Here is a 10,633-nt window from a genome sequence, read left to right as displayed (position 1 = left end):
TTTTGTCTCCAGTCTGTAACAATAAACTGAATCCAAACTAGAAAAAATGTGACAAATTAAAATATTCGTGCTAAATATCATTCCATATTTCAGTGAATCCTTCTCTGTGAACTCTTCATCATCATCATCATCATCATCATCATCATCACACCGGTCCTGAGTGAATAAAAGATTCACGTCACCAATTTTAATGTTAAACCTCCTTTTGGAAAAATAACATTTTGGGGAGGGGAGGGGGTGAGGGCTGTTTTTGATGTAGCAAAGAGCCAAAGAAAAAAGCCCCCCCCCCCCCCCCCCCCCCCCCCCCCCCCCCCCCCCCCCCCCCCCCCCCCCCCCCCCCCCCCCCCCCCCCCCCCCCCCCCCCCCCCCCCCCCCCCCCCCCCCCCCCCCCCCCCCCCCCCCCCCCCCCCCAAAAAAAAAAACGTGACGGATGAAGACGACATTTCATGTGGAAATGCCTCGAGGAGGAGCTGTCGGCACCGCCGGCGACAACACAGCTCCACCGCCTGCCCCCTCCCAACCCCACGGTGGCCCAGGACCGCTGCAGGACCGCTGCAGGACCGCCGCACAGAACTGAGAATCAAAGCCAGCAGCAGCAAAACACACACAGAGAGTGGGGTCCCGACGGGCAGTGTGTGTGTGTGTGTGTGTGTGTGTGTGTGTGTGTGTGTGTGTGTGTGTGTGTGTGTGTGTGTGTGTGTGTGTGTGTGTGTGTGTGTGTGTGTGTGTGTGTGTGTGTGTGTGTGTGTGTGTGTGTGTGTGTGTGTGTGTGGCCCCCTCTCAGAGTCCCAGCACAGGGAGGAACCCTGGGTTCCACTGGTGCATCAAAGTTTCATCTCAAAGAGACAATAACACACAGAGACCGAGAGGAGAATGAGGATTCGGGGGGGGGGGGGGGGGGTTCGGCTGTCAGGACTGAATAACCTGAATCAAAACAAAACCAAAAAAGGAAGTTAAACCCCTGCAGACTCTGTCTGAAGACTTTCGTCCGGGGTGGGAAGTTTTTCTTTTACAGAATCTGCGAAAGAGAAATACTCAGAAGTTGGATTAAAAAAAAGAAAGTACCAGCATTCCTCCGAGAGCTGTAACAAGTTGTTTTGACAGAGACGTGAAAGAGGCCTCGGCGACCGAGCGACCGACCTCCATCGTGGACGTTCACGAGCGGCGAGCGTGGAAAAACGCACGTGGCCTCGGAGCGACACGTTTTTGGCGCCACATTGCAGCTCTGGCTGCTCCGCTACTAACTGGAACCTTCTGCAAAGAATTGATCTGACTTTGATTTTTTTCAGCTGCAAGAAGTTACCAAGAAACTGATTGCTGAGAAATTAAAATAGAGTCCATATGTCTTCAAGATGCGGCTCTATGCTGGATGGATGCAGGACAAAATGAAACGACTTAAACTAAATTAGCAAACACGCAAATCACGTTATTCGAAATTAATTTTTTCCAACAAATTTGGCTTCAAAAGTGAACATTTAATTTTCATTTTTTTAAGTTTCCTTCTGAGCCATTTTATTTGAAGCTCAAGTTCCGCAAATATGCTATGACAAATGGTAAAAAGCCTTTTACCGTTTCTTCTTTGTTAAGGATAATATTTTAAATAAATATTTTCTCCTGTCTTTAATTTGACTTTATGACTCTGGAGTATTTGAAGGGTCCCGCACCCCCAGAATAAAACCCCTAGCTCCACTGCTTTTTACCAATTCTCCTCAGAACCATATGGCTTGGAGGGATCTGAGTGGTGGCATTAATGAAAAAGAAGAGGATAAATCCCTCAGGACATCCAGCGATGCCTCACGGGGAGCTGAAGGCGGGGTTTCGGGGGGTTGGGGGGCACCATCCCAGGACATGCCGGCAGTCACCAGGGATCCTTTAACTTCTGACCCTGGTCGACATGGATAACTATGTCTGGCTATAATCGTTTTGAAACCCCCCTCTCCTTTAGGCCGAGGGAAGGATCCTGGTCTTAATGAGTGACCCCTGGTTTTAACGAAGCACTACCGTCGCCCCCGGCGCCTTGTTCCCCGGACTTAGTCAGGGATCATGCACCCGGGGTACATCGACCTCATTCTTGGCACGTCAGGGGCCGAGCAGGCGGCGTTGTCCCGCGCGCCATCTACGTGGGGGGAGATTTCACAGCAGATTTACCTCATAACCACCGTCCTCTTCCCCTCTGCTCTCTGGGGAATCCCCCCCTAATTCCCCACTGTGATCTCCTTTGTCTTTGTTGCTGCGCGTCTGCGCCTGGCACGCACCACCAGTCCCCGTTTTGTCTTATGTGGGCTTTCAAGGAAATTCGGGGGCTGCAAGCGCGATGCAGCTCTCCGGAGAAAAGGAATGTGCGACGTGTTACCGGGACGCCTGCCAGGGTGCGAGGAGGGCTGTGTGGGACCCTGCTCCGAGTTTTAATTGGTCTCATACTCTTGGCCTCGCAAGCGAAAGAGAGAGAGTGACTCCTTTTCCACAATGTCATGCATTTTGATTGTTTCATAAGAGAAAATTGTTTGGCATTGAAGAGTTCAGAATTACAAACCAGAAGGATAATAATTGCACAAGGGAGACAAATCAGAGAGGGAGTCCCCCCAAAAGATCGTTGTTGCACTGCGGGCACAACGGACTTCCTGATTCCATGTGCAAATTAAGCAATCTGCTGTGATTGCAGCAGGGATACGTCGAGTCCCCGGTTGTCTCACTGCAGAGTTTAGAGCAACGAAGCGACGCTCAGGTGCATCAGCTCAAACAACCTGGCCCAGGAAGCTGGAGCGGAGGACTTTTGGAGGCGGCAAACGTTCGACCGCAGAGCCAAGTGTGTGACCCATTGAAATGGTCTCGGTTCGAGCCTGAGCCTGTAACAGAGCGACACACACACACACACACACACACACACACCTCCCCACCCCCTACTGCTTGAGTGGTGTTTGGTGTTAAGCTGACGTGACTTGAGGCTCGGGCACTGCAGCTCAACGTCCGGCTAAATATTGCTGAGATTGGCCCCCGAGTTTGCTGGTATTGTAAGTGCGCCCATTTAATCCCGCAGCCTCGGACCACACACGTCCGCAGCAGCACTCATTACTGTCACTGCCCTTCAGCATTAGATTGGCGACCCCTCGGAGAGTTAGCGGGCGACCGGGGAAGGAGGCCGGAGCGATTGCCAGGAGGGATGTGCAGGGGTATTGGCCCACCATCCATCCAAACCTCTTATGTTTGCTTTGGTAAAAACGGACGCCGCGGCCCTGGACTCGTGTCATCCTCTGTGGCCCGGTAATCGCATTAAAAGTTCACACAGTTAGTCCGCAACGGAGGAACTGCGCTGTGCTGTGGCTGTCCTCGAAAGGGATCCCGCGCCGAAGGGAAGACGATGCGGCTCTCTGGTGTACGTTACAGGGACATGGCTCCGGGCGGAGATGGAGCTTGTTAGCTGATGGTCCTGTGCGATGCGGAGCGATGGAAAGACACCGAGGGAACAGAAAAATACAGCTGCCTGCTGAACTGAAAAATTCATCGGACAGAGGCGAACTTTGAAGACGGGATTCACTTTCTCGCAAATGGCTTTTGGGAGGGAAAGTTGACACACTATGCAAAACGTCCAGTACACATAAATAACCAGCCTAAACTGAGTGAAAACAACTGCCTATGAAAAAATTAATACATCTCTGTATATACGCTAGTTTCACAAATTTACTGTTTTTTGTATCTTGAGAAAATACTCTTCACTGGAGGTCACGTTCAGACTCTCAGGATTAAACAATTTAGATTTCTTCTAAAATTAACATTATGCTTAACGTTCAATCACAATGTTCAGTCTTAAAATGATCAGAAATACATTTTCAGCAAAACTTTTATTGCCTCCATAGGTCAGCGGTAGCATTGCGAAGTGGTTAGCATACGGTGCGCTAACAACTGCTTGTGATAGAAGAGCCAATAGCAGCAAAGTAACTTCTACTGAGAGTTTAGTTAATACAATGCAAGTTTTTTTTATTAATATATTAATATATGAATATTATATTAATATAATATAATTGTGGAATATGCTTATTCATTTTCTGTCTTTTGCCTTTTGTACAGAGCTAGAGCCAGGATGCTAATAGCCTAGCTTAAATCAGGGACTGGAAGCAGCTAGCTTGGCTCGGTCCAACACCTTTAATATTAACTGATCACATTTTCTCTTGTTTTTTTATTTGGAATATAAATGTTAAAAAATAATCTCAGTTTTTTGATGATCCACATTTACACTTGACCATCAGTTTGGTCAAAGGGAAGATGATATGGTTCTTATAACTCATCACATTCATCAGGAGCCAATAGCAGAAAAGTAACTTCTACTGAGAGTTGATTAATACAATGCAAGTTTGGTCTAATAATAATGAATAATTTTGCAATTTGTGGAATATGCCAATTCACTTTCTGTCTTTAACCTCACAGGGTCAACATTTGACACTTGACGGACGAAAGGTCGATGTGAGTATTTTGGATATTCATGGAACAATTCAGATTTTATAGTGTTGTCTATAAAAGAAACCCCACCTTCCTCTATAAACACAAGGAATAAATTCAATGCAGGCTTTAAGGGCAATCCAATAAACTGTTAAATCTGTTTCAGAGTCGAGCGAAGACGCAAAGGACCCGAGGTGAATTCCGGAGAGAACAATGTCATGGCCTCCGGGGCCAAAATAACACAAAAAAAGATGCCAGAAGAACCAAACAAGATGATTCCCGTCATGAAACGGAACACTCACTGTGTGAGGGACGATTCACACACACACACACACACACACACACACACACACACACACACACACACACACACACTGGATGAGTCTTTGTGCTCTCGTTTCCCCCCCAAACAAACAAGAACGGCTGAATTCATTACATTATTATTCGCGAACACTCCACCTAACATGTGTTTTCTCTCACTCGGGGCCTTGGCGTCGGGGGAAAGTGCACGAGGATTATTGATCAGACTTTCTGAGAACCGCAGGGAGCACAGATTCACTCGTTTCCCGGCCCCGGTGCGTCTCGGCTCATGTGAGCGGCGACTATCGATCAACACTGTCGGTTCAGAACAGCAGGGGACTTTTCTGTCCACAATTTGTTTTGGCCCTCAATTCTTGGCTCGGGTCGCCGCTGAACTAAAAGGCACCAGTGGAATTTAGCAATTAGGAAAAGTCGGTTGCATCACCCGGTGACCCGTGTTACTGTATCCCGGCCTGGGGAATGCCACGGGATGTACACATTTTAGAAATCTGTAGCACTTAAAGAAATACAAATGATCCTGAAAGTTCATTCTTGACCCTGGAAACTTTAGTAGTTGTTTCCTGCAGTAACAGCTGACGACTGTAGATATCCTCATGTGAATTTTTCTGAAAACTTCATGGCGTCCTCGTCGCTCGATGTTGACTTTTAAGCAAGTCCGTATTGAGAGAAGATGGAAACGTGAAGCAAATTTTAGAGGAAAGTCACATTTTCCATGTCAATGAAAAGACGTGATTTTGACGTGATTTTTCTCACGGTGACCAGAATTTCATGCAAAAAATAAATAAATTCAACTTTCGAAAGATGCATGCAACATTCCAGGGTTTTATTGAATCTGTTTCAGAAATGCACAAAATCAAGAAACGTACATAGCCCCCCCCCCCCCCTCACCGACCCACCACAAAGAACTGGAATTTGTGATGAGCCAAGTTCAACCTAATTCCATTTAATTGTAGTTCAGAATTTTCATTCAAAAATTTTACATAAAACTTGTCTGAAGTAATATCAAGTCTAGATACTGTCTGTCTGTTTTGCGTTTCAGTTCTGAAGCCACTGTATTTGTTTTTTTTTAAACCTTGGCGCCAGTCGTCACATCAACATCTCTGCAGCATCAGGGTAAAAACCATCTTCTCCGTCTCACCCTCATCTCCAGCTCTGCACTAAGTGCAGGATGTTTTTATTCCCCATTTCATATTTTTTCTCTGTGCTCCCCAGCTGTCACTCAGGCATCAGGCGGAGGCCTCTTAGCTCCTCACGCTAATCCCGCGCGACGCGGGGCTCGCTCCCGCCGCTGTTGCTCTCGGGCAAAACTTGGGCGGGAAAAGAGGCGTCGACGGGGAGTCGGCGGTCGGCCGGCGACGACGGTGAAGCGCGGCGCCGAAAATGGCAGCTGTCAAGAGATGTGACGCTGAGAGGGGGAACTGGCGAGGTCCAACCCCCCTCCCCTTCCACCCCATCCCACCGCCTCCCCCGGGTCTGTCGGAGGACTTTGTCACATGTGTTAGATACTTCTGGTCGTCAACGTAAATGCGGAGCGGCAAGCCTGTCAGGCGGAGTGAGGAGGTATGTCCGTGCGTGAACTCAACTGCGACTGCTTAGGTAAATCCATTAAAAGCGCCGGGAACAGGGGGCGATTGTTTCCATTGACGCTGCCAAAGCCGGGGGAGCAGACGATGTGTACATCTCATCACGTTCAACATCGCCATGCACATACAAACGCTTGGAGACGTGTCAAGAATACGAACGAATGTGCATCGGTAACATCCACTAGGACGTTGCAGGGGTTTGCAAGAGTTGGGTTTGATTGGTGTTTTCTGAGGTAGTGGTCGAGAACTGCAGGTAAAAATGTCTATTCACATCGTAAAGCTACTAAAAACTTTAGAATTTAGATGAGATAAGATAAACCTTTATTCGTCCCACAATGGGGAAAGTTGGGCGTCACAGCAGCAAAGTGGACAGAAGAATATCTAAAGAAATGTACAAAAAAGGGTTAGTACGTACAAAATATAACTAAAAATAGCATTAGATAAAAAACAAACGTATGTAAATACAATATACAGAGCAGTAGCAATAGTTGCACATGGAGACTCGTAACAAACTTTTCTATTTCATTAACAATGCAAGCAATTCAAAAATATCACCGTTAAAAATGTCGCACAACCAGGACAGAAAAAATGGCTGCACACAATCCGGCAAATTCAGCATTTTGTGAATAAAACCCGTTTAGAAACATGTAGTCGGAAGCTGGATCTTCATCAGATACACAGTGGTAGGAAATAAGAACGACACATTTTACACTAGAATTTTGCAAATGTTACTAAACTCTGTAAAGATTCCAATCAAAGCCCCAGTTCCTTGTTGACACATCGGTCGCACCACAATGTCCAATGGGTTTAATAAGAAGCGATTACATCATCGGAAGCCATTTTAGGTCCCATTTCCACTCTGGAGCATTTTCTGAAATCACCTTTTCCCCGAAAATTTGATTCAACAAGACTGAAAGAAAAAGGTTTTTGATATTAGAATGGAAACAAGAGTTTTTTCTCTCCTAGAATAACAATAGTGAGCACAAAAAAATATCTTTTTCAGTTTGGATGCGGCTCTGGTAATTAAACATAATGGGATACATGTGGCTGATCTGTTTTACACACGTTTAGTAGGTCAGGGGAGGAAAAATGGTGAGGAAACTTCTGGATTTGCACCAAAATATCGTTATTTGCTCCGCGGTGAGTGGTCCAGCGTTCTGTCACGTCCGACAAGAACGTGTTGTTCTCATCTCCTGCTGCCAAACAAACTAATAGAACTGGAATCTTTAATCTCCCTGATAACCCCGAAAACCAGCCAAAGAAAGAGGATCGTCGAGAGAAACCAGAGGGATAAAGACGATTAAATGACCACAGATGTGGAAAAAGGAGTGTAGGAAGGTTACGTGTGAACTGAAGAACTCCATGCATGTGATTCTGACTCTGCATCCATGTAGAAGTTCAATGTGATACTCTCATTGGAGCGACTGTCCTCCCGAGAGGCCGTGCGAGGTCAAACCCTCTCCGGAGCCACGAGAGGACGACGACAATGTGCCGGCAAGTTTCCTCCTGACGCTGGAAAAGGGAAAAAACTCTCCCATGACAGGCTGGAAAAAACATCGGCAAGATGAACTGTGAACACGGCAATTGCTCTTCGCTATCTTGCTCCGAGCGCCCGGGGGCAGTTTGAACCGAGGCTGGTGGTGGAACCAGGAAGGAATGGGAAGGGGGGGGGGGGGGGGGGGGGGTCTTGGCTGGAGCTGGAGGTGACGAGGTTCTATTTGATTATTTGCTGAACAACTTAAGCGACAGCAAGGCTCATGGACTTCTTCTTCTTCTTCTTTAAAAAGTGCCTTCGCCCCGGGGGGACAGGGCGCTGTGGGACGATCGCTAAGCGGTGACAAGGGGGGGGGGGTGGCTCCTCACCGAATCGCCCCCCGTCAGTGTTCAGCAGCGCCGCAGCCTGACATGTGAAGCAACAGCTACTCGCAAAGAGCCTCGTTTTCCGCTTTCGGTCTCGCATCAGCGGCAGCACTCGTGCTGTTCGTCCTCTTTGTCCTTATTCGTTCCACTCACTGTTTCCGCTGCCTCTTATGCGCCCGTTCACTCGAACGAGCGCACACTCGGGATACTTGTAAAGTAAACCTAAACCTCGGTTTCCCCATCGACGACGACCCTCTCTGAACTCCCCGAGGCAAAATGTAGAACTTTCAATCGAACGCCATCTACATGAACGGTTCAAAGGTGTCGCTGGACCTAAAACTAAAGCAGAGGTAGAGCGAGACGCCACGAACATATCGATACAGGGGCTTAATATACCAACCGCCAAGATTTGGTTTTCAATTTTTCAACAAATTGGAACAAATTGGCGTTGGGAGATCTTGTGTCAGAGGAAGTTGGGCCCGACAAGCTCGTTGTAATTGCGGCTGTTGACCAATAGAGGCTCATATAGCACAATGTCCTTCAACTGGTTCTCCAGTTACCTCATCATTCTATTGATCTGCTCAACATGCTGTTGCTCCTGAAGTTGTGGACGTGAGTCCGAGAAAAAGAGGAACTCGGACGCTCAGGAAAACACGACCATGAGGAAGTCGAGATTCTGCTGAAGTCTATTTTTCTGCTCCTGATGCTCACCACAGCCCCAGAAGTGTGATGACTGTGGCACGCAGACGTACAGTAGTTGTCGTCATTGTGGTCGCGATCCTCAGGGGGGGGAGGGGTTTCTTCTGGGACGGTCGGGACCTGCAGGCGACCCCAACGTGAAGAAAATGTTCCAGAGGAAGAAAGATTATTGTCTGAGAGCTGCATGGTGGGAACCAGAAGTTCGACATCAGGCGATGGAAGTTCACAGGGTCGGTACTTGCGATAATAAGCGTGTGTGTGTGTCAATCAAACGGTCGTACATTACGAGATGTACCTTGAGCAAGACTCAACTTGCACGCTTGTGGCCAGGAGCCTCAAACGAGAAGCTCCCAAAAATGTGGGAAATGCAATGCGGTGATGAAAGTCAGTGACTTTTCCCAGAGACGAGATGACAACCAAGGACGTCACCAAAGTCAGTCGGATTCAAATGTCCGTTTGCATTTGCCAAGACATTTCAGTCTGTGTGACGGACCGACTTCTAGTGGGGCTGAAAACATGGACCAGTCATGGAAGAGAAATATGAAAATGGTCGTATCTGATGGATACCAAACAGCAGCAACAAATATATCCCCGTCATGTTCAGGCCTGGATATAGTGAAGGAGCTGGAGCGCTGGCCCGTCCCCACCGCTGAACATCAGCAAGCCGCCGAGCGTTTCCACTTTGACATTAATCGCTTCGGCCTAATGTTTCCCCGAATTAATCCAATGCGCCCTTCACACAAGGCTTTCCCCCGCCCGCGATACTCCACGCCACAGAGATTCTTTGACGTCTCAACAACTCGGGGGTGGGGGGGAGTAGTTGAAAAGGTAATTCTGGAATGACTTCATCACCTGTTCTCCCCCCCTCGTCCAGCCATCCCGGAGCGCGTCGTCTGAGACCGTATTAATCCCGACTCCCCTCTAATCCAATTAAACATGGGAGCAGAGGTGCTGTCACTGCCAAACATGTTTCTGTAGGAGCCAAGAGGAAAAAAAAAGGAAAGCCTCGAGACAGATTAAGGCGAGGAAGATCCTTAATTTGTTAATCACTGAACTCCGCTGTCACTGATAGGGGGAACGAGCACGTCTTCTCAACGCCGGCTGATGTGAGCAGGGGGGGGGGGGAGTCGAGCGTGAAACACAAAGGGGGAATCAAGAACAATTACCCGGACGCGACGAGAGGATCAAACGTGGATTCATTTCATTATGTGGACGATGCAGCGCCGCCCGTCCTCCCCTTAATGCGAACGTCTGCGACCGAGGCCCATCGGTGACGGAGGAAGTCCGTTCAAAGAGGCGTCCTCATGATGGGGACTTCCTGTTCGACGCACAGTTATTCCTCAAACTGTTGTAAACTGTGTGATCGCACAGGGTCCTCTACAGAACAGGAGTGAAAGAATCAAAGTCGTATTTGGTCATATTGTCAGGCAAAATTGAACATGAACCCCTAAGGTCGTTATTCTGCCAATTCTCATTCACCTGTCTTCATGTTTTGTGATGATAACATTTGTCAAGTTCAACAGAAGAGGTATCAAGCTGTAAACTGAAGACCTGAGTCCGATTTGAGGAGAAAAAAAAAGGATTTGAGATTTAACTGAAGTGAGATTTGAAAGCAAAAAGCAATAAAGTCACAAGTTTTGACTTGGTAAAATCCCTGTATCGTTTAAAATGGTTTGTTCTCATCTATATGTAAACCAACCGGCATTTGGACCGGGGTGAAAACATAACTTCCTTGT

The sequence above is a fragment of the Scophthalmus maximus genome, chromosome 19, assembly GCF_022379125.1.
Source record: "Scophthalmus maximus strain ysfricsl-2021 chromosome 19, ASM2237912v1, whole genome shotgun sequence".
Classification (NCBI taxonomy): Eukaryota; Metazoa; Chordata; class Actinopteri; order Pleuronectiformes; family Scophthalmidae; genus Scophthalmus; species Scophthalmus maximus.
Note: the sequence above shows the minus strand (reverse complement) of the source record.